Source organism: Petaurus breviceps, unplaced genomic scaffold (genome assembly GCF_028583685.1).
Source record: "Petaurus breviceps papuanus isolate PSGF00001 unplaced genomic scaffold, PetGlider_PUasm1.0 151, whole genome shotgun sequence".
Taxonomy (NCBI): Eukaryota; Metazoa; Chordata; class Mammalia; order Diprotodontia; family Petauridae; genus Petaurus; species Petaurus breviceps.
The window spans coordinates 32,823,145-32,847,784 of record NW_027185712.1 but is presented as its reverse complement, the minus strand read 5'-3'; the positions used below and the strand labels follow the sequence as shown (position 1 = coordinate 32,847,784).

The window sequence follows — 24,640 nt, the reverse complement described above, 5'->3', positions numbered from 1 at the left end:
GGATAGCTTTATGTGTACTTGACACTGTCTATAAACACTGCCAAGAGTCTTCAGTTTTTAAAAATAGGAATTTCTAGGTAAATTATTAATTTCAGCATTTGTAAATTTAAAAATTTGTGAACTTATAAGATTTTTAAAAATAGCAAAATTCTACTCTTTATATTTCTCTTTAATACATATTAACTGCCTATATTCTACTAAAAGCAATAATTAATATGGATTCAAGGCTTCATCTCATGTTAAGTGTTTATGGAGATGGATTTATCTATTTCTCCTTTATATTTGAAATTTTCAGTTTTACTTACATCCTTCCAAAAATAAATCACAGGCTAAGAAGATGAAAATTACATTTCTTTATCCATTATCATGCATTTCAAATTCATTTCTAAAATATTTCAAATTCAAATACATGTAAATATTTTCAGGTTGCACAATTCTGGCAAATTATTGTTGTGATATTTAGATAAAGATTGAGTCTTTTCCCATCTTTATTGTGAAAACAGTACTACATTTTTAAAATTTGGACTTCCTCAAATCTAAAAATTTTAGGGTTTTGATATTCTCCTCATTTTCAATATCTGTGAATATATACATTGTGTCAAGGTATATATATCAACATTTTAATTTAACCTGTTTTAGGTATTGCATTTAAAAATAAGTGTCAGAATGAAAATGTGTTCGTTTATTATAGACAATTTTCTATTTGTTTCATTTGTCAAATCTATTTTTTTGTTCTCATGATAAATTTAAAATGCTACATTACAAAATACCTCATTGACAAAACACATTTTTGGACAATATAAACTAAAAAAGAAAAAAGGGAAGGAAGGAAGGAAGGAAAGAAGAAGGAAGGAAGAGTTCTGGAGTCAATGGACCTGGGATAAAATATCATCTCTGATGCTTACTACCTGTGTGTCTTTAGGCAAGTTATTTAGACTTCTAGGGATTACTTTCACCAGCTAAAAAATGAGATATTGGACTAAATTACATTTTTTCTAGAGTTCTGATCCAATTATCTTTAAGATTCATACTAACTCTAAAAACTTATGGTGCATGTATAGTTATCTAGACTTTAAGAATTGCCATCTAGAAAAAAAGATAATTCCAGAGCAGAAATCAGGAATCCTGTGAATTACCCTAGCTGACAAGGCATTTTATGACCTTGAGAGAAAAAGATGCAATTCATGTCAAAATCATTATTATGAAAGACTTTATATTTTAACTTGACAAAGTATGCCTGGGTCATTTCCTCATGTTAGCCCTCTATTTTCTTTCACCACCTAGGTTTCTTCTGGTGTCAGAGGTAATACAATTGACTTGGACCTGAAATCCTTTCCTCCCCTTGAAAAATATCTTCATTCACAATAGAACATGGCAAATTCCCTGAAATACCAATCCCCTTGTGGGTTGCAGATAAGTTGTGAAAGATTCTTTTCTCCTTCCTTTTAAGAATAAGATTTTTCTTGGCTTTTGTGAACTCTGAAGAAAAATAGAAATACTGTTGACACAGTCTGCTTTTGTGTTCTTTCACTGTAAGATGATCATTTATTATCACCATGATGCTCCTCAATCACAGGAAGTTGCTGGCAGCTGAAAAAAAATTATACTACCTCTCTCACCAGAAATAGTTACTACACACACGCACGCACACACACACACACACACACAGTTGTTCAATCATTTTTTCAGTCATAGTCGACTCTTCATGACCCCATTTGGGATTTTCTTGGCAAAGATACCAGAGTGGTTTGCCATTTCATTCTCCAACTCATTTTACAGATGAGTAAACTGAGGCAAACAGGATGAAGTGACTTGTCTAGGGTCACTAGCTAGAAAGGTCAAAGGCGAAATTTGAATTCAGGAAGATGAATCTGCTTGACTGCTGGCCTCGCATTCTATGCACTGTACCACCTAGAAAATGCATATGTGTGTGCACATGTGTGTGTGTGTACACACACAAATGTATGTGTATATACATATAAACACACATATACCACACACACATATATATATATATATATAGATACGTGTATAGACAAAGAGATATGGATATAGGTATATACACATATACACATAATTATACCAGCTACATAACCATATCAGCTATTTCTTTGACCTCAAATAGACCTGCATTTATCTCTAACTTTTCACATTTGAAGAATCATAGAATTTTTAAGCTAAAAGGTACCATCAAGTTCTTTGAATCTACCTTCACCACACACGACTGAAACCTAGAGAGGCCAAATAATTGGTCTAAGGTTAGCTAGTTAGTGGTACAGCCAAGGCTTGATGCTCTCTGAGTATTAAGATCCTGTGGATGTTTTCTTTGTAACACATATATGGAAACAATATAAGCAGTTGGAACAAAGGGGTTTGTTTCTGTATTTGGGTCTGAGTGTGCATTTTCAGGTGAGTAGGCTGTTGTCACCCTAGGCAAACTCAGGCATTCTACCTGGCTTCTCTTGTCAATATAAATCATAATACATGGATGTAGACTTAGAAGGGACTTTAAAGGCCATCAAGTAAATCCCTCTCATTTGACAGATGACTAAAATAGGCAGAGATAGGGAAACTAGGTGGCTCAGTGAATAGAGTACTGGCCCCGGAGTCAGGAGGACCTGAGTTCAAATTCAGCCTCAGACATTCAACATACTTATTGGCTGTGTGATCTTGGGCAAGTCACTTAACTTCAATTGCCGTGCCTTCCCCCCTCCAAAAAAAAAAAAGCAAAATAAAATAAAATAAAATAAAACAGGCACAGAGGAATGAAGTGATTTGCTTAGGGATCAGTTACATAGCTAATAAATGTCCAAGGTAGAATTTTAACCTAGGTCTTCTGTAGTCAAGTCCAGTGCCCTATCTCCCATATCGTGCAAATAGACTCATGTGCCTGAAATTCTGTGTAGTTAGAGAAGCCCATTAATCAGAGAAAGGGAAGAGACTGGCAGATATGCACTGTCTTTCTTTTCATACCTACTCCCTAAAGTCAAGCTAAACCTTTTGCCTGAATTAAGTAGTGATATCAATACATCTGTCTTCTTGGTGCTTGAAAAGATTCAGCAGGCCCTGCTTCTGTTGATGTCAGGCTAGATTTTCTAGAAAGAATTGGGGGGTGATTAAAATAAAGAAGCAGCAAACAAACAAAAAAGTATAGGCTGGGTCAGGTGGATATTGTCAGATGTAGTCACTGTGTTGGTTGGTTATATTAAAACTTTCTGTGTTAGAAGCTTTGATTTTATGGGGCTGGAAAGGAGGGTTATGGTGTGTGTATGTGCATTTGTGTTTGTGTGTGTGTGTGAGAAGAAACAACTGGTGTGAAGAACAAAAGGAATCAATTTTTTTAAATAAAAGTGTTTTGTAAACCTCAAAACACTCTACAATCATGAAATTTACAACAACATGTTTTGTGACATAATGAATTTTGTTTTGCATGACTGTAGTTGAATCCTACTTTATGAGTCAAACATTTCATCATAGTATGATCGGGGTTGGCGGGGGGGTCCGCAGAAATTCTGAGAAGGGGAGATAGGTACATTATTCACCTAGGAACAGAGGGAGCTGAATACAGGTATAGAGATATCAATGTTTCCTACTTCTTATGCCCTGAAAGAGACTACTGGTTGAGTATTCAGTAGAAGATATGGAAAGTTACTGATCAGGTACCTAGTCGCCTATGGCCACTTGCTTCTTATTACTACAGTCTAATATATGTGTGGCAAAGGTGGAGCTGGAATAGAACCTAGAAATCTTCAGAAGAAGATACAGAGATAAGATCAAGGTACGTCGGGGCCAAGACAGACAAGGATGTACTGGAACTAGTTTCACCTGGAACTAGAGAGCTGATTGTTAAATTTTCAGTGTGAGCATTTGCACTTAGAAAATCAACAAACAGTACAAATCAAGGTTTGATTTACTGTTTTGTTGATTGTCTATAATTAAGAAAGTGATGAAGATAATGTTAATAATGCATATTAAACCTAAATGTATGTCACATGTTTTCACCGAACCAGTTGCTAAACATTTACCAGCACAACCCTGAAGGCAGACCACTGAACAGAGGCAGATAGCTATAGAGCAGGACTTTAGGGCCTCAGTAGCTGGCAAAATCATTCTCTGGGATGAGTTCTAGCCTGGGGAGTTCTGCTGCTCTTCTTGTTTACAAAGTCATTTCTCAATAGAAGATTCCTTCCCTTGATTTTTCTGAGGATCTATAGGCTGGGAGGAGATTTGGATAAATAAGTGGGTGAAATACTCTGAGAATTAAGGGCTTGACACTTGACCTGCCATTTTACTTAGCTTTTATTTTACTTTACACTTTACTTTTAGTAAACCATGTAGCCAACACTTTACTTTTAGTAAACCATGTAGCCACATGCCTGTAAAATGTCAATGGAGAGGTTTGAGATTTCCATACTTTTAATATTTTCTCTTCTTACCCATAGATTAGTGTAGAATCTGGGCCAGTCTCTGCTTTAGCAAATCAGGGAAATTTAAGGCTAGGGGGAGGGAGAAATAGGGTAAGAATTTGAATGCTGAGTGCCTTCTGGTAAGCAGTGAGGATACTGCAGCCTTCCAGAAGCTGGACAGGATCCACGTGATGAAAGCAAGTGGGTGAGTAACAGGAACTCTCGGTACTTCAAGCACCTTTGTGTCCCCTGGGAAGATCCCCAAGTTCACAGGCAGCTTGCTGTATTGTTACATTAGTGCAAAGTTGTGGGCACCTGAGACAACAAAATGTGAACATCCGATTGCTCCACTCTGCTAAGAAGTATTACACTTAAGTAAGAGGGCTTATGGGAGTGAATTGATGAAAGAGTCAGAGAACGGACAATGTCATTTTGAAGTGCGGAAGAGTTTCCTTGTACTTTCATTGTCCTCCATCAGCCTTCTCACAATGATTGTTGTTGTTCATGCTCAAAGAGGATCAAAATGACATCACTATGTCTGGGTCAATGTAAGGTGTGCCTGACTGGGGCAGATAAGACAAATATGAGCTTAGAAAGCTCTACCGCAGGTCAGGCAAAAATAGTTTGTATGAACATTTGGAGTGGAAATGTCTCCAAATTTGTGCATTTCATGTTTCTTTTTTTTTTTTAATTCCCAAATAGGTTCACTTTATTAAGGTGGAAATTTACAAAAGATCAACACGGCCTTTCCCTCCCTCATCCCCAAAGTGACACTCATTCATTCCAAGGTAAAACTCCTGAACAGCCACAAACATTTCCAAGTCACTGGTTTTCCCTAACAAGGCACAATTGTTGCTTTCAAAAGGTCCTTGTTCCCAGCAGGACTTTTCGAGTGCTGGGTGTCTTGTGCAAATGGAGGCTGAAAGCAGTACTGTTAATTCACTCAGACACTTGATCTTCCTTACTCCTGAAGAGCGACTTGCCTCTGGGCCCACAGTATTCATTGTAGATGACTTTGAACAGAAAGAAGTGGAACAGTGTGATGAGGGAGGCCACACTGAACCAGAAGAGGAAGGGCAGGCCAGGGCAGTGCTTGGCCATGTGCTCCTCCTGGGCCTGAATCGCTTTCAGGTGCACAGTGTGCCTCAGGTCTTGCAAGTGCAACAGATCTGTGGAGATGTAGAGGTGGGGTGATGGGCTGGGTTACCATGACAGGGAACATGTGGCCTTGGGGCTCTGAGGTCAGTTCCACAGGCTCGTTCAGGCACCCAGCCTCACAGGCATAGATCTAGACGGGCAGGCTGTGGGGCTCAACGGACACATGCAAGAATGGTTTCCCCTCCCCATCCAGAAGAACAGCCAAATTGATATGGTCAGTCTTGTAGTGGATCCCCTGTAAGATGTAGCTGTTGTGGAGCATATCAGGATCTGCCTGGAACTCAAGGTGATTTTCTGTGAACTGCAAACTCCCAAAGTTGAGCACCATTCCTTGCATAATCCTGGGGGCCCCCACCTTCACCAGTCCCTTGCACCCCCGTTTCTGGAGTGTTAACTTCCACACATCAGAGCTGCAGGATCTGGAGAATGCTGGACAACCTTCCTGGGCAAAGGTTCTCTGCATGCATGGTTGCATGGCCACTGAAGCAGTGGTCTTCACAATTCAGAGTTGATTCCATCTGGTCTCGTTCCCAGCGGCTCAGGGTAGGACTCAGTAGAGGGGCTGGTGAGCAGGATAGCATGTAGTACAGAGTCAAGTTGACAGTCAGGCTAGATGGTGTGTGAGCATCATTGATCTTCTTCATTTCAACCCCTGAGGCGAAGAGCTGGGCCCAGAGCTGCTGGTAGTCCAGCAGGAGATCCGCCACGGGGATCTCCATCAGCTCCAAGATCTCCTTGCGGGCCATGTCCTGCAGGGCCTTCAGCTCCTTCATCTCCTTGGCGCCCTTGGCCTTCAGGGCCCGCAGGTCCACAGGTTCCGAGATGTAGACCATCCAGAGTACAGCCTCATCCAGCAGCGACTTGGGGACCACCTGGAGCAGGTCCACCAGCTTCTTGGCGGCCACCACCACCAGGATGACCTTGCCGTTGGGCAGCGGGGGCGAGTGTCCCGAGTGCAGAAGGAACTGGTGGTCGCCCGCCTGCCTTCTCCAGGGTGGTCCTGAAGGGCTTGAGGGGCTGCCTAGGCGTGGGCCCCACGGTCCAGAGCGCGGCCACGCGCTCCATGGGGTTGTGGATGTGGATGCGCTGCACGTAGAGGTGCGGGTGCGCGCGGTGCGCCAGGAAGTCCTCCTGCAGCAGCACGCACTGCGCCCCTGCCCCCGCGGGCGCTGCCGGCCACCCGGCCCCTGCCCTAGACGGCTGCTTGGTCGGCTGCAGGCAGCGCACGCGCCGCACCAGGCCTGGCGCAGCAGCAGCGCGGCAGCGCCCGCCTCGGCCTGCGCGCTCAGCGGCCGCAGCTGCACGAAGGGCGCTAGCTCCGGCGCCACGGGTGGCTGCCTCTCGCCGGGCGTCACCCACAGCCGGTCCCGGCTCACGTCCAGGGCCAGGAAGCCGTTGCCTACCAGGGCGGGTGGCGCGGCTGGGGCGGACTCCGGGGTCGCGGCGCCGTCGGGGGCCTGGACGCTCAGCAGCACCGCCTCGCCGCCCTACTGCAGCGCCGCCACGCGCGGGTGGCCGCCTCCACGCAGGCCTGCGGCGCGGGGCTCTCCGGGGCCCGAGCTTCAGGGCAGCAGGTACAGGCCCAACCCAGCCCGGAACCCGTCTGCCTCGCCCGCCGCCCACTTACCACAAGAGCAACAGCAGGAAGCCCAGCAGCCCTAGCACACGGCGGGCCCAACTGCTGGACAGCAGCCCCGGCAGGCCCTTGAGCCGCTGCTGCAGCCACATCGGGCTGCAGCCACATCGGGCTGCCGCCGGCCACCACCTATCTCCTGTTTCTTTTGAGCTATTGCAATTCTACTTTGCTCATAGAGCATAGCACTTTTTTTTTTTTTTATGTAGGCCCACCATGCTGGCTGGTACTGTTCCATATTTTCTTTTGTATTACAATTGATTCCAGAGTTCTTCAGAAAGACCTTGAAAGTGTCCTTATATCAGTTCTTCTGACTACAACATGAGCACCTGTCTTCTGTGAGTTCTCTGCAAATAGTCTTTTAGCAAATGTATGTTTGGCATTCAAACAGCATAGCCAGTCCATAAGAGTTGTGCTTTCTGAATGCTTGTAGATCAGCTCCAGAAAGGGTGTAAGTATGCAGTACCTTATCTGACAATCTTCAGAATCTTCCTAAGACAATTTAAATGAAAGCATTTCAGTTTGCTGGCATGGCGCTGGTAGACTGTCCAGGTTTCACAGGCATACGATAATGAGGTCAGCATAACAGCTCTATAGACATTTAGTTTGGTAGTCAGTCTATTACCTCTTTTCTCCCATACTTTCCTTTGAAGCCTCCCAAACACTGAGCCAGCTCTGGCAATATGTGCATCAGCCTCATCACCTATGTTTATATTCCCTGGAAAGTATGCTCCCAAAGTAAGTGAACTTATCCACAGTATTTCATTTTTTTTCCCATTTTCTGTAACTGATGGTTCCAAGTATGGATGGTATGGTACTGGTGTAAAAGGAAGCACCCTAGCATACCCAGGATGGCTCCTACCATAGGTTCTTTGATCTGTTTTTCTAAAGGAAAGCAACTCAAAAAGGGTTAACAATATTTCTTTAATCAAACATATTTATCATTTACTTAGTTCAGGGAAAAATCAGCACCCTAAACTTCAAAGAAAATATAAACAAATTACAAACAGACAAAAAACACAGACAGAGAAAATAACACAATCCAACAGACCAGCAGACAGGGCTTCTAACTTTCTTACTTACATACATAGTCAGTTACCAGAGAAGAAGCACCAGCATCTGGGTTTTTCAAAGCCTGGGGGCTCAATGGATATCCAGAGTCTCATCTGGCCAAATCACACAACACTTCCTATAAGTGAGCCCCAAAACAAAACCTCATCTCAGAGTACATACACACACACACACACACAGACGTACAGACACACACACCCCTCTTCAGGGTCGGAGGACATCACAACCTTCATGATCCCACTGCCAATGACAAAGTAACAAAAGGTATGGACCTTTCTGAAAAATAAGTCTCCTCTAAACAAGCTTCTGTTGTTGGGCCCCAAGTGAGGAACAGTAAGGGGCAGGGAAGATCTTCAAATTCCCTTACCATCACAGCTGGCTGGTGGAGAATCTCAGAATAAAATTAGCACAAGTGACAGAGTCCATCCATACTATCTTGCATCTCAGGCTTAGAGGCTGCATTAAGTGCACAATTATCTGTGAACAAAAGTCAAGTACTAACTCTCCCTTCACTTTAGTCTTGACTTATAGTTTTTACAAGTTAAATAATTTGCCATCAGTGAAGTAGCTGACTTTAATGCCGTTTTTGTCCTCATTGAAGGCATCTGACATCACTGAAAACATCATGTTAAAAGGCATGGGAGTAAGGCAACAGCTCTGCTTCACTCAGATAGAGACTGGGAAAGAGACAGAGCATCATCCATTATCCAATACTGATGACCTTCTCCAGACAACAAATTTTGCCGTGATTTTTCTCTAGCCCTTATGACTTACAGTATCAAAGGCCTTGGTAAACTAAGGTTGTGTACAGCCCTTTGTTCTGCCCCTGGCATTTCTCCTGAAGTTTTCAGATAGCAAACACCATATCAACGGTTCCTCTGGACTTTCTGATGTCACACTGGCTCTCAGGTAGATGACCATCTTCCAGGTGAAGGACAAATCTATTAAGGAAGACTCTGGAAAGAATCTTGCCAGCAATGACTGACAGAGCCTCCTCTGTGGTTATCATAGGGCAACCTATTTCTTTTTCCTTTATAGAGATGATCAATGGAGGCAACTTTGAATTCCTGGGGGATAACTTCCTCATTCCATATAACCTGGAAGATTTCAGCAAGCTTTTGTATGAGCAGTGGAACCCTGCCTTGTAAATCTCAGCTGGAATAGAATCAGCACCAGGCATTTTGCCATATGATAGGAGCCTAATAGCATTCAAAATATCTTCTTTAGTTGGAAGTTCAGCTAGAGAGCGAATGAATGACTTCAATATGAGGTATTCTGTCAATGGCTTCAGTATTGGTTGATGACAGTCTCTTGAGAATACTATGGAAGTGTTTATCTCATCACTCCAGGATCACATCCTTATCACTAATCAATGTGGTTCCATCAGTGCTGAGTAGTTGAGATGCATCATAGGTCTTTGGCCCATAAATAGCCTTCAGGGCATCATAAAAGCACTTTGGATTGTTACTATCAGCATAAAACCAAATTTTATCTGCCCTCTTACTGAGTGAAGAATCCTGCACTTCTTTAAGCTTTGCTTGCGCTTTACTTTTGATGGAGTTAAATGCTACCTTTTTGGAGACAAATGAACTATCCTGCTGGTAAACCTTGTGTAATTCTCGTTTTATTGTTTTGTTTTGTTTTTATCAACTTTTGAATTTCCCCATAATTTTTATTGAACTTATCTTGATGTTTGTTAAGTTTTCTGGCCCAGATGAGTAAATGTGGTGCTGTACACCAAATCTCTGAAAGCTGCCCACTCCTTTTCTGTTCCACTGTTGCCAACTGTGTATTGTTTCAGTTTTCCCTCCAAGTTAGCAACAAACTGTCCAGGCATGGAGAAGCTCTCTAATGTTGACATTAAGTCTTCTGGTAGTTATCTTGCCTTGGGTCATGCACCACCCATGGCTTTTTTTCACTCTCATACCTTGTTTGTCTGTTCTTCTAACAATGCCATAGTTTATTAAATGCCAATGTTTGCTGCAAGTTAGTAATGAGGTCATTAGATGCACAATTCTTCAATAGTAAGTGACCATTGCTGTTGCTGTTTCCAACTCCCTTCCTCCCAAGGACCCCTTGTCATGTCTGATAGTCTGTGCCTACTCTGGCATTAAAGTCAGCCAGAATTATAAGTTTGTCTTCTTTCAACACATTGATGATGACTATCTCCAGGTCTTCATAAATTTTTTGACCTCCTCAGGGTTCATCATGGTAGGGGCATACACACCTGATGATGGTTGTATGGTACTTTCCTGTAAGTAACAATCACATTGTCATGAGCCTGTTATTCACTCCTTTTGGAAGGCATGAAAGCTTGTTGACTAGATTTATTTTGATTGTGAAACCTATACCAGCTTCACAGAATTCCCTATCACTGCAGCCACTCTGACTTTAGTAAACTGGCCTTCATTTGCCTTGTTTCACTCAGTGCTACTACTTGGATGCGTTCTTTTGCAACAATAGACATTCATTTTTCAGTTCTATTGGATTTCTTGTTGTCCATAAATGTGGGCACATTCCATGTATCAATGGTGAGTGGAATCATTTTTACGAACGTTTTTGTACAATTGTGTGTGTGTGTGTGTGTGTGTGTGTGTGTGTGTGTGTGTATTCCAAACTGCTGTGATAAACAGTCCAGGGTAAGGTTGAAGTGAAGCAGTGAAGCAGACAATTTTTAGGGTATCTTTTCTAGCCCCTTTCTCACTCCAGGGCATGGGTTGTGTGGTCGTCAAAAAGACTGCTTTGACACCCAGGGGCCACTGAATTCCACTGCTGCTTCAATCCTATGAGAATATGATCCTGTCCCTTGGGCTGCCTATGGACAGGATTGTGACTATAGCTCCCAGGGTGTCTGTGCCTGCTGCTTTGTCACTTGTACATTTCCACAAGGACTTTAAGGTAGGTAAAATGGTATAAGTGTAAAATGTATAATGGTGATAGTTTTTGTTTGTGCACAAATTGGATTTAAGTGAGGCAGAGTTGAGTGAAGTCAAGACAACTGGTAATGGTTGGGATGCAGTGAAGGACCTTGTTGTCTTTGATGTTTAACCAAGCTCTAGTGATCCACAATGCCTGCTTCAGCTGCCTTCATAGCACATTGGAATGAACTATTCACATTTGCCTGTTCTTTTGTGAAGTCTTCACATGTTTGGGGTCGACACCCCCTAACTCACTGATGGGTTTGAGGCCCCTTGGTTACCTTCAACCTGGGATTTAGCCCATCTGATGAAACAGTGCATTGGGATGTGGCTGCTGAGCAAGGAACAGCTTCTTGGAGTCACAGGTGATAATTGGGTGGCAGGTGAATACCAAACGTGGAAAGCAGACCTGCTAAAGTGCTCGGCAGCCCTCACATCATAAAGAAGACTTCCCTAAAATCTTCCCTGTTAACCCGGCCTTCCTGTAATGGTCAGGTGATAAAACATTCCCTCTGGTTGTTAAATCCACATTATTTTATAGACCTTGATAATTTTAAAGTAGAATTTAGAAAGCAGAAGATAAGTGTTCACTGAAGGAGACAGAGCTCAGCAATATGAGTTTAGAGACTTCTCCCACCCCACTGAATCTAATGACTTCACTGACTTTCTCCCAGATCAAATGAAATGATAATTGTAAAATGCTTAGCACAATGCCTAGCACATAATATATAAATGTTAGCTTATATAAATGCTAGATATTATTTATTATTATTACTGATTAAATTTCCTTAGACCAGGCCAGGCCTGACAGCTCTGAGGTGGGAGTGGGGAGGAATACAAAGGGAAATATCACCTTGGAATCTCAGTTAGACAGTCTTCCAACTCTGGGTAAATGATTCCACAATGGTCTCTACCACCTAGAGTACTTCAGGATATCTCAGATGCTTCAGTGGTTCAGGACAGATGATTCAGTTGAAGCATCTCAGATACTACCTGATCAGATTGGCTGAGGATACAAATCTGATTCATCTCCCATTTCTGAGTTCACAGGGAGGAAGGCACCCATCATCTGGGCAACTAGGAGGACAGAGGTTTCTAGAAACTAAGGAAAGAATTTGTTGTAGAAAGGAAGCATGGAAAAAGACAGAGTGTATCAGGTAGTAAGAAACAATAGAACTATTGAATAGACGTCTTGTTGGAGAGAAAAAGGATCTACTTGTAAAAGATATTTTTTTTTTCCTTTCTGGACTATAGCATAAAACAATGTTTTTAAAACATCAAGAATTTATATTCCCCTAAGTAATGCAAATTTCTTCACATTTATTCAAAATATGAGCCAGAACATAGAAATAATAATGGTAGATATGTAATTATGCTTTTCTATAGGGATGAAAGTTTGCTTTATTTTGCAAATGAGCACTAAATTATCCATTGTCTCTGCAAATTGGACAGAATTAACTTTCTTTGCCCTATTCTTTCACACATTTTGGAGGTGAAAGGGGATGAGAGTCAAGCAAAAGACAAGTGGATTTATCATGAGGTTTTACATTGGAATCATATAAGGGTGAAGTATAAAACCCAGAGACATAAATAAAATTTTTTGCTTTTGGGTCAAAGGGGTTTTGAAGTGGAACTCATCTGGTATGCAGTGGCCAAGGGAAGAAAGCACACTTTGGAATACTGAGAGGTTTTAATGCCATTAAAGAATTAACCTACAATTAGGAAACTTAAGGTTGAGATAGGCAGTGGGCAAAAGTGTTGCTGATTGAAGGAAAAAGAACAACTTGGGAATGTGGTGTGGACATTTGCCTCACCCTCCTGAAACTCAACCCTAGTTTCAGCTCTGCTGAAACTTTAGCATTATTGTAATTCAGCAATTCTATGCTTTGGTCCTTGATTTAACTTTAGGTTTTTTTTTCTTTAATTATCTAGTAAAGTTTCTTAACCCTAATCTTATCTTAATTGAATTTCAAGGGAAGTGGGGTTCTTTTGACTCCTGGAGCAATAGATAGATTTGCTTGGTACTTAGATCAGACTGATGACCATGAAGAATCTCTCTCTAGATTTGAAGAGAGAAAGGAGAAGCTTCCTTCATATTATAAATTTTAGAATTAACCATTTTGGAGGTTTAGTGGTGACAGCTGTTTCTGACCACCTCAAAGGGGCTTTCTTCAGATTCGTAACCACCAATAATGACTGTAATTCCGTATTCTCAAAATATACAAGAAACATTATTTCTGAAGAACCTGGACATTCAATTTCTCCCCTTACTTTAGGTAGTAAAATGTTTCCCTATTCTAAAAATTAAAAAAAAATAACACAACTCTTCTATTTCTTATATAATGGAGGCAGAAATGAATTCTCCATTAAAGTAGAGAAGTATAGACTACATGCCACCTTTTGTAAATAAATACTGCAGTGGTGATTATGTATTTTGACCCTCAGATGTTCTTTTTAATTAAAAGAAAAAAAAATCTGGGTTTAGGTCATCAAGAGAAAATGAGTTGTAGAAAACGTGAACATAAAGGGTCAGAAAAAATGTTAGCTCATTGATCAAGGAGGAATTTAATTATATGACAGTGAACAACATAAAACTAATGGAGTTGCTGAGGGAAAATGCAGGCTTCTTCCCACACTGAAGATAATAAAGTAATTAGTCAAAATGGGAACCAAACTATTAGGCAACAGGGGAAAAATTTCTGTCATATGGATTGGGGAATTAAATGCTCAGTCCCTACTAATAATAACAGTATCTTGTGTCTAACTCCATATACATCACCCTGATAATGTACCCCAAGGTGTTCAGCTAGATCTGATTTTTATTTCACTGTTTCTAGTAAATTATGATATACTAAAACTAAATTGGCCTTAGCAGAACCCATAGGAATGCTTATTCTAGCACAGTGCTAAAAATTTACCCCCTGATGTCTCCTCTGAAATAGCCTACATCTCATGCTATTGACTGGAAAATGTATTTTTGACAGCTCAAGTGAAGAAATCTAATCTACATAACCTCAAAGAAGTCAAGGAGTTAGGGAGAAATTTGAGAGTAACTAATGGGAAGAAATATGGCCATTGCTAATGGTAGACTAGAAACAAGAGTAATGGCATTCCTGTTACTGTTTTGTAGGCCATATAACAAAAATCGCACTTGAAAGTAACCTTGACAAAGAGGAAGAAAGACATCATGCTAATTATTGAATGTCTGCATTAACATGAGTTTGTTCATAGAAAGGAAGTGTAGCAACAAATAAATAAATACGTTTAAAATTATCTCTTCATGTTATTTCTAAATATTTGATCACATGGTTAGTCCTATCCACAGTTAACACCAACAGTATTTATTTAGAGTTTTTAAATGCCAGTTATTGTGCTAAGTGCTATGCAATTATTATTTCATTTGATCCTTTACAACAGTCCTATGACGTAGCATATTAATTACTCCCATTTCACAGTTGAGGAAACTGAGGTAGACAGAGATTAAATGACTTGTTCAGGATTACACAGCTAACAAGTGTTTGAGGCTGAATTTTACTGAGGTCTTTTTAACTTTAGTCCCTCCACTTTATCCTATGTACCACCTACCTGTGTTAGGTGTTGAAGGGTTTACAAAGATAGAAGACAGGTCTTGGATCACATACTCTAGTAAAGAAAAATAATATATAATATGACTAGACTAGATATATATTACTAGAAAGTAAAACATTAAGTACACGAAAGCTGTTGGTTTGTAGAGGAGGCAAAATCAATATCAAAACATTTTGCTGGACAGTGTGTGTGGAGATCAAGGAAGATTTAAAAATTTGAATGCCTCAATGTGAAGTGATTGATCAGATTACTGGGTCAAACAGCTAATAAGTACCAATCCAGTACTATCCAATCCAATCCAATATGATATAAGTGATGATTAAGTGTCAACTCTGTTAAAGAGACCTTAGTGCTCTAGTGTCTTCCATGACAGAGTTTGTTGGTCAGAAAATCTACAATTGCTGGGAAAATTGGTAATTCTATTCACTCTATACCCCAAGGACTTTCATTGTAGCTTTCCAGAGACTTCTCCCTGCCTTGTCATGGGTATAGCTCAGTTATAGTCTAGCAAACTGAATCTCCATGTCTTCTACCTAATTCTATCTGTGTCTGCTTATCTGTAAATGTATACTTCTTGAAATCTAAACATACATATGAATATTTTGTATTAACCTATAAGGAGATAGGTATATAGAGAGACATATGTGTGCATGTGTTTATTTGAGTTTGCTTATTTATGAACAAAGAAGTTATAGACTTGATTTTTGTTTGTAGTTTGTTTTCATAAATAACCCTGATGAGCACAGACTGATTCAAAAATAGAGCTTGGAAGAATATGTAAAACTATATAAAAAGATACTCTTCCCAAATCACTACCACCCAGTAAATGTAACCATCTTAATGAAGAACTGTATTGAGAAACCTTGAGCATGTGAAATGACTGCAATTCATTTACATAATGTTAAGTAGCAAACACATGCTGGAAGGAAGATGCCCTCTATTAAATAATGATAGCAAGAGATCTGCAAGCAAATGATTAGGAGAGTACGGGCAATGGTTTACATTTGCTTGTCATCTGTCCTAATGAAAGAAAAGGTTGGAGGGAAGGTCTTAAATCAGACTTGTTTTCTGAGTTATAGCAGTTGAGAAATTAGAACATGAATAAACTCTAAGGAGATGAAGTATAAAAGGTTAGAGACTCTCTAAATTAATCAGGGGCTAGATCTGGACAGCATATAGCATAGTCAGAATTTCTGAGGGCAGTGGGGATAGAAATTAGAAGAGCTATTACAGATAGTTAGAAGTTCATTCTTTTCATACAAAACCGCCAAGGACTGAAAAATGGTGGCTTTCTCCAAAGGCCATGGGATGAGCTATAAGGCTCCAAATGCATGAGATATGTGGAAAATTGAGTATATTTGTTTTTGTTTTGTTTAAATGTATCTTCTTTAAGAGCCCCATGTTAAAAAGCAGATGATAAACAAAAGGAAAAATCTTAAGTATTCAGTTTGCAATACAAATGGTGGTGAGAGTTGGGAGGGACTTTTTCATAGAACATTAATCCTAAAATATAGATTTCTGCTAAATGTGACTCTTGTTTTAATTTGGGTTCTTTGGCCAACAAAATATGTATAACTAAGAGTTGGAAAATAAGAAGGTTGACCTATGTTCTTATGTGATACCTATACACAGATTACCTTTAACAATAGCTACATGGCATAGCAGATAGATTGCTAAATGTGGAGTTAAGAAATTCTAATTCAAATCTAATTTCAGGCATTAGCTGCATGACACTGGGCAAGTCACTACATTTCTGTCTGCTTAATTTTCTTATGTGTAAACTGGAGATTATAATGACAACTATCTTCCAGAGTTTTTGTAAGGATAACATTAGATACTTGAAAAGTGCTTTGCAAACCTTAAAACACCATATGAAGTCTAGTTATTTTTGTTATTATCATAATCAGGATAAAAGGACAGAAATACTTATTATAAAATTGACTGATTGGTCTCTTGAAAAGGATTTATCTTTTGGGAAAAAACTCAGTACAATGTAGTTAGTGTGATTATATCTGGAAGGTAAATCATTTGTTTATTTTCATTATATCACTCAATGACAAAAGGATAAAAGCACAAGCCAATCCTTAGCAGCCAGTCTCTTCCCGTTTATAGTGTGAACTAGACTGAAATAAGGGTTTATCCACATGCCCAATTAATTCATCCTTCATATTTTAGAAACTGTCCCATCCATTCTGTACATAATATATGTTACCATGGTCACAATTAACAGCCTGGATTTTACACTATATAAAAGAGGTAAAACTTAAATCTATGAAGTGAGGAACCACTATATACAGATCAACAGAGGAGAAGTTGGATAAATTGAGAATCCTCAGATTTTAGGAATAGTTCCACCATTAACTATGTAACATCACTCAAGTCACGGAGCATCTATGTGTTTCTTAATTTCTTCATCTTCAAAGAGAATATTAATTATTCTCCTGCTTGTATCATATAATTGCTACAAGTACCAATGGAGAGAATGTATATGAAAGAGCTTTGGAAACTCTGAAACACAAAACCAGTGTAAGATGTTATTGTTCATTCCCACTTGCATGCCTTTGATCATACTGCCCCTGGTTAGAGAGCCTCCTTTTCCCGTCTACTCATCCAAAGTCATTTAGTACCCAATGAAGTATCCCTCTGTCATAAAGCCTTCCTCATTACACTAAAGGAACCTTCAGTTTTATATTAGATAGGTCCTCTCTATTAGACTGCTAATTTCTTAAGCAAAGGCGAGATGACCCTTATGGTACTAACATTGAACTTGATAAATATTTGTTTCAAGAAATTGGATTTCCTCTTTGGCCTCAGTTTCCTTAGCAATGCAATGGAACAATTGTACTAGAAAAATGTAAAAATCTCCCTCATCTCTAAAATTTCACACCTTTTGGTCCCATTGGATATCCTAAGTAGCTGGAACTGTATCACAACAGGTTCTCAAAAAATACTTATTCATATTCATATTCAATTCTTTTCTTTATTCATTTCTTCAAAAGATCAGCAATAGAGGCAGTATGGAGTAGTTGATAGAGAGATAGATTTTGAAAAGAGTTTGGAGTTTGAGTCCCTGTTCCTTTATTAGCTATGTGACACTGGATTACTCACCTAACTCCTCCCATTTCCTTATATATAAAATGAGGATAGCAGTAGCTCCTTCATGGAGTTCTTGTGAGGACCAATGAAAATTTTCATATATATATATATGCATGTGTGGGTATGCAAACTTCAACACACACAGTGGTTGTATCATGATTATTAATAATAATTATTGTTATTATTTCCTCTATATGGGTGGTCCCTACACTGCCACAAATCACAACCTCTCTGTGCAGCTTTGATGAACTGTAGTGGCCAAAAACAAAATTCTCCCTTAGCATGCAGCCTATTGGTGCCAAGCCTCTCTGAACTTAGGGAGGCTGTTCCTCAGATGATAGAACCACATGTGTCTCCATGACCAGCCTGGGCTTCAATTCTTTTCAGTATGGTAAGACCTTTCAGAGCCCAGGTAGGACACATTGATACAGCTTTTGGGGACCCAGTCAACCCCATGACATGATGAAACATCAGAATAAAATCATTTTAGTCTAGTTATCATAAAAGCCAACACAGGAATATAAAAGCTGAGGCTATAGGCCTTAGAGATAGGCAGACAAGCAGGCATTTGGGGAATTAGGTCCCTGTCTCTTCAGGTGTGAGTATGGGTAGAATGGAACATATGAGATACCTTAAGCAAATTAAAAATTTGTTCTTGAAGAAGGTTCTTCTCTAGATGTATAATAGGGCACTTGGGTGAGAATTGAGTTGTCCCTGTTAATGTTCTTTAGTTTTCTTCACATATTCTAGTTCAAGTTCATATGTCCGTAAGGCATTTTAAAATTTACTTAACCGATAAATAATTTAGAATTTTTTTTTAAATGTGGAATCAAGTTTCCCCAAAGGAAAGTCATGAAGTGAACATGAAAATGATCAGTGAGTTTAGATGTCAGTTATAACTAAAAAGAAAAGAAAAAAAGCCTTAGGATGACTCTCCATTAGCATCTAACGGGCATTAGGCAGCCTTGAAGATTTATAAGGAAAATCTATTCCTGTCAAACCACTTTTTTTTCCATCCATAATCACCAAAGCAGTGAAAGGAGGACAAGTAAAAGATGTGACAGATTTGAATTCTACTAAAATAAAGAATGTTTCATAACTTGAAGCATTCCTTCAAATTGGTGTGGATAGCAAGGTTGTCACATGGATCAAAAACCAATGGAAGGATCATAAAAGAAGTGTAATGATGCTTGGCAACATGGTCAGAATGTGTGGAGAGACTGCCACTGTGCCCAGTGAAATATTTAGTTCTGTTTAATTTCTTACAGATTAATCTGGGGTGAAAAGTAATACATTGAACAAATAATATACTATAAACGGGAAGACTATGATTTGAAATGGAAGGAAATATAGGTTATATCAAAGAAGGAGCCTGCTGCACCTTTCCCAATTGTGTGAGCATGGGAGGTCCAAGGAATAGTACAATGAATTAGGAAAGTCACTTGACTGGCAACCAGACACCTGGATTCCATACTGAGCTTTGCAGTTCTTACTTGGCCTTTCTTAAAGTCACTTAAATTTTCCTGGCTTTGGTTCCCTTATCTGTAAAATGAAGAGTATCTGACTAGATAATTTCAAAAATCCTTTAAATCGAGGGGCGGCCAGGTAGCACAGCGAGTAAGAGCACCGGCTCCAGTGTTGAGAAGACCTGGAGATTGAATCCCGGGCTCAGACACTTAGCACCCACCCAGAAACACCTGCATGTGTAACCTTGAGCAAGTTACTTAACCCCAATTGCTTAGGGTGGCCAGGTGGCTCAGCGAGTAAGAGCACTGGCTCCAGTGTCAGGATGACCTGCATCAAATCCGGGCTCAGATACTCAGCACCACACCCAGAAGTAAATGGCCGTGTAACCTTGAGCAAGTTACTTAACCCCGATTGCTTTAAAAAAAATCCTTTAAATCAAAAATATTCTATGGAGCTATGAATCTGTGGAAAATTTAATGAAGCCAAATAAAAGAATAAAACTTGGAGGCAATAAGGGGATAATGCCAGCCTTTGCAGTGAATTAATTTAGCAATTTAGTCAATTCAGTTCAACAAATGTTACTATGATAAGAACTTGGGGGTAGGGTGGTAAATGATATTAATCAAATAGTTCTTGCCCTCAAGGTGCTTTTGTTTGAATTGAGAGAGGGAGGTAGCATACATTAAATATATCCCTAAATATAAATCAATACAAAGTAATTTGAAGAGAGCATTGACAACTGGGTGAGGGTGTAGAAGGACTTTGAATAGAAGGTTAGTTTCCCATCAAATGAGTTTTGGAAAACAAATAAATGAACAAACAACTCAGGATTAGGAGAGGCTAGAGGTGGGGAGGAAGAACATATCAGCCTTGGAGAATTGCCTTTGGAAAGACTTGGAGGTAAGGAGATAGGATATATGGAGAATAGCAAGTAGTCCAGTTTGTTTGGAACATAGAATGCAGTGAAAGAGCATTTTGTGAAATGTCTGGAAAGATGGGCTGGATCCAGATTGTGAAAGGCTTAAATGTCAAAAAGACTAATAACAGTTTAGCTATTGAGATGCAAAATTATCACAGCCAAGCTATTAGCCATCTGGAGATCTACCCTAACAGATCCCTTAAATTTTGTAGGTCTTGATTCCCAGGTCAGCCTTCAATAAACTAGCCCAGTAGAGGGAGTTTCTCTTAGTTCCCTCTCTAGCTCCTAGGATTTCTCAGGAATGTCTAGGTACAATCACTATCAAGATGTTAGATAAGGTATTGTAGTCAATCTCACTAGACTGACCTCCCCTTAGTTACTATCACATCTTGTTTACTGTTTTACTATGTGTTCTTAAAAACAGAGAACCTTTCATACTTACTGGAATCATAGAATCTTGGAGATAATGGCACCTAAAGAGTCATTAATGCTGAGATAATTCTTAATTCACCCTTAAATGACAGAACTTAGATTCCTACTCAACCTCCTCAGGCTGACTGTGGACAATTGTAAATAATGCCAGCATTCCTCTAGATATTACAATACACTGTGTCATCTTAAAGAAACTTAAAGAAGTAAACATACATCCCCATTAAAAGAAACAGTTTCAGTCCCACTATTTTTTTTTAAGTGCAATTTCCTTATCTGTGGATGTGGTTAAACTGGTGTACAGAACCATCAAAACATCAATCAATCAACATTTATTAAGCTTCTATTTGTGCCAGGCACTGTGACAAGCACTGTATATAAAGTGTTATTTAAAGTGCTGGGGAAATGAATCTGCAAGCTCCATTTCAGATCTGAATTGCGGACTTTACTTACATTGTGAGGTAGACTTTTTACATCCATTTTAGATGGAAAAAATCCCTAAATTAGGTTCAGCAATAAGTAAAGCTGTGATAGATATAGATTGGTCATGATCCTTACTCTACCTCAAATTTTTGTACCTTTAGCTTCTTTCCCAATTCTTCTTCCTCTTAAATCTTCTTTCTGAGAAATGGGTCTAATGAACTAACTACACAAAAGTGTGACTTTAATTTGCCCTACCTGTCTGGAATATTTACACTTAACATGAAAATTACTAATGGGAAGATAGTGCTATACATGAAGAAATGAATCTTTAATTGTGGGGATTTTAGACATTGTGAATGCTAGGAAGTAAGAGATGCCTTAGGTTATGTGGAGAACAGGATATTAGAACACTTCATATCACTTTCTGGAGATTACAATCAGCTCTATATTCCCAAAGCCAATTTCTCCTAAACCTTTTCTCTAAATACACCTTTCAAAGGTTCACATTACTAGAACCAATAGCAACATTAGCTAGAATTCCATTATTCTACTCTCTAAGAATAAAAGAAGAAAAAGGATAGTGAAAGACCAATGTATTATGCACAGGGGGCAATGGGGTAGAACGTTTCAATAATAAACATCTAGACACTTAGAATTTTAATACTATCTGAAGAGAATCTCTCAAACTTTTAAACTTTATTATTTTTTCCAGGAAGGGTCTAAAGCAGGGGATGGGAAAATAAGAATAGCTGCTAGTATGCCAATCAGTGACTTTGGTGTCAATTTGTCAATGTAGATTTAGTAAAATTAAGAATGCCAAGGTAGGGAAAAGTGGCAATCTCTTTATTTCCCACATGTTCAAAAGAGAAAAGCCTGAGGGGCATGTGTAGTTGGGGTAGGGCCTCTAGTCACAGACTTGGTGCCAAGAAAAAGGAGAGGGTGGCACTTTCTTAGGTCATCATCCACCTCTTACATTATATATCCCCTAACTGGAAGGTAGTTGTGATTGCTGAAACTGTTAGTCATAGTCCTTGGTAATGGCTTATGCTTCTAAGGAAAGAATTTGTGTCTGGAAGGTAGCCCACCAGCTGACAAAATGTTGCACAAGATGGGAACCAATAGAAAGGAAATGAATTAAGCAAGCAAGCTTTATTTGAGTGAGATACTCACAGAATGAAGGGCCAATCAGGGAAAATGGATGAAAGACTGTTGAAAACCTAGATGGACTTTGTGACCAATATGGGGGAAGCATGTAGAATTTTACAGGGTTCTTATTTGGATCAAACAGGACCAGATATTGTGGGGCAAGAGTAGAGAATTACAACCTGGAATGTGTAGGACTAGTATTAGGATTGGTGCTGACTCATACTGGTGGTGGGGGAAGCATCTGGGGGAATTGGTGGCTCTTTTTAATGCCATACACAAGCAGCTTTCCAGAGGAATGCTACTGTGAACACCTTTTAAAGTTCTGATTACACAGTATAGTGAACACTTTATTTGTTCCATAACAAATCACGGCAAAACATTCACAGAAAATCTAAGAATATAGCATTCACAATATTACAACTTATTACAGAAAATCACAATATAGTATTCACAGCAGCTTATCATTAAAATGGCCACATAGTTTTCACCAAAGTGGTCACAATATTTAGAACAAAGAACAATCATCTCAAAGTACAATAATCAAAGTCTTCCTCTCATAGGGCACACTAAATTAACAGTCACTTATTCAGCAATCAATTACTAAGTATTATTAATCACTAAGCAGTAGAAAATACACAAACCCTCCACCCCTAGGTCACTAGCAAACTACAATTTCATCATTACTCAGTACCCAGGAGAGGTCTTTTCATTTTGACTTGGGGCAGGTTCTCAGATTCCCTGGATCCCCTTCCATGGTCTCAGATGTTACCTAAATTCACCAGACTGTCACCTGGGTTCACTGGCAGACAGCTTCCAGTTCCTTGTCCATCTCTCTGGGTAGGTCTTGCTCAACACTGAAGTTCACAGAGTCCAACCCATCTCAAATCCTTCACAATTTCTGCTCCCAGGAATTCAAGGCTCAACCAAGCCACAAACAGACAAAGTCCCTGCATCCTGGCCATGCTTACTCAGTCTTCTGCAGCTTGTTCAAAAAATCAGAATCACCTTATCCAACCTGGGGAGGGAGGAGCTCCTGGGCTCTTCTTCAGCCTCCTCCCAGTAGCTGCTTCTGCCTCCACAGTGCCCCCAAGAAATTCTGACTGTGCCTCTCTGGGGCTTTTCTTATGTACACAGCATTAGCTACTTCCTATTTCAGCCAACCCCTGTCCTGTTACCTCAGGAACGGGGGTTCATTCCTTCTGTTTCTTTCACATAGGTTTGATTAGTTACTACCGTGTTTCCCTGATAATAAGACACTGCCTTATTATATTTTTTGGACAGAAAAACACCAGAGGGCTTATTTTCAGGGGAGGGCTTATTTTAATGAACATTGACAGCAATTTTAATAAACAGGTAAATGTGAACAAAAAAATGTACCTTTGTTCAATAATGAGTTCAATAAAGAACAGGATGATGCGCTCACTGCTGCAGCTCTGATTGGATGTAGCTCAGAGCGTGGCGTGCGTTTCACGTGGGGGGGGGACGGTGCATACAGAGGGTACCGTAATGTAGCGTGTAGCGCAGGAGATCACCTTCACTACAGTAGCAATCTCAATAGGGCTTATTTTCGGGGGAGGGCTTATTTTAGAGGAATCTTACACAGTAAGGGGAGGGCTTATTTTCGGGATAGGTCTTATTATCGGGGAAACACGGTAAGTGCTAAGTACATGCTTACTTGCCAATACAAAAGGGAGTCTTCAAATTACCATTATGCTCTTGATATTCAAACTCTCATCCAGCTGGAAAAGGTAGTAATAAAAAGCTGTTCTTGCAGATCTCCCCTTTACAGGATGATTCTGGGATTTTCCAGCTTCTCTCAGACTTCTTTGTTCATTGGTTTGAGGAAGCTACTATATTCCTTACTCAGTTATCATCACTATAAAAAGGAAAAGCCTTGGTCATGAGCCATAGAAGCACTGTGATTTCACTCAGCAAAGGAGGTGAAAGGAAAAGTCAATCCTGAACCAGAACCCATGTCCTAGGACCAGGAGATGCTTGGCTGCACTGTCACCTATCTTTAGGTTTGAATTCAACTGAAATCCTAACCCAGGATGTTTCCATGCTAACTTGGAAAGAAACAGAATCTATTTTTTTTTTTTTTTGACCACCAACAGTCTCACTTCTGGACTTGCTCTTCTCCTGAGCAGAATCCCAGCTATTGATTCCACAGATGAAGTTTTAGGGCCTGCTCTTTTCAAGGCACTGCATCTCCTATGAAGACAAGATAGTCTTCTTCTGTGAGATAAGACTGCTGTTTCTAGGATTTGGTACAGTGAAATCCCCTTCTTCCTCTTTGTTTCTCTCTGTTAGAAGTGATCCTAGTAGCGGATTGTCTCTCTTTAGGTTCATGGGCTCATTGATCTATAGCTAGAAGAATCCAACCTCC

The 24,640-nt window shown here is 39.8% G+C and overlaps 1 pseudogene; it reads right to left on the bottom strand.

Annotated features, from left to right (window-relative positions):
- Positions 1–5,343: 5,343 nt before the first annotated feature.
- LOC138154060 (uncharacterized protein KIAA2013-like) lies at positions 5,344–7,292 on the bottom strand (annotated as a pseudogene).
- Between the last annotated feature and the right edge of the window lie 17,348 nt (positions 7,293–24,640).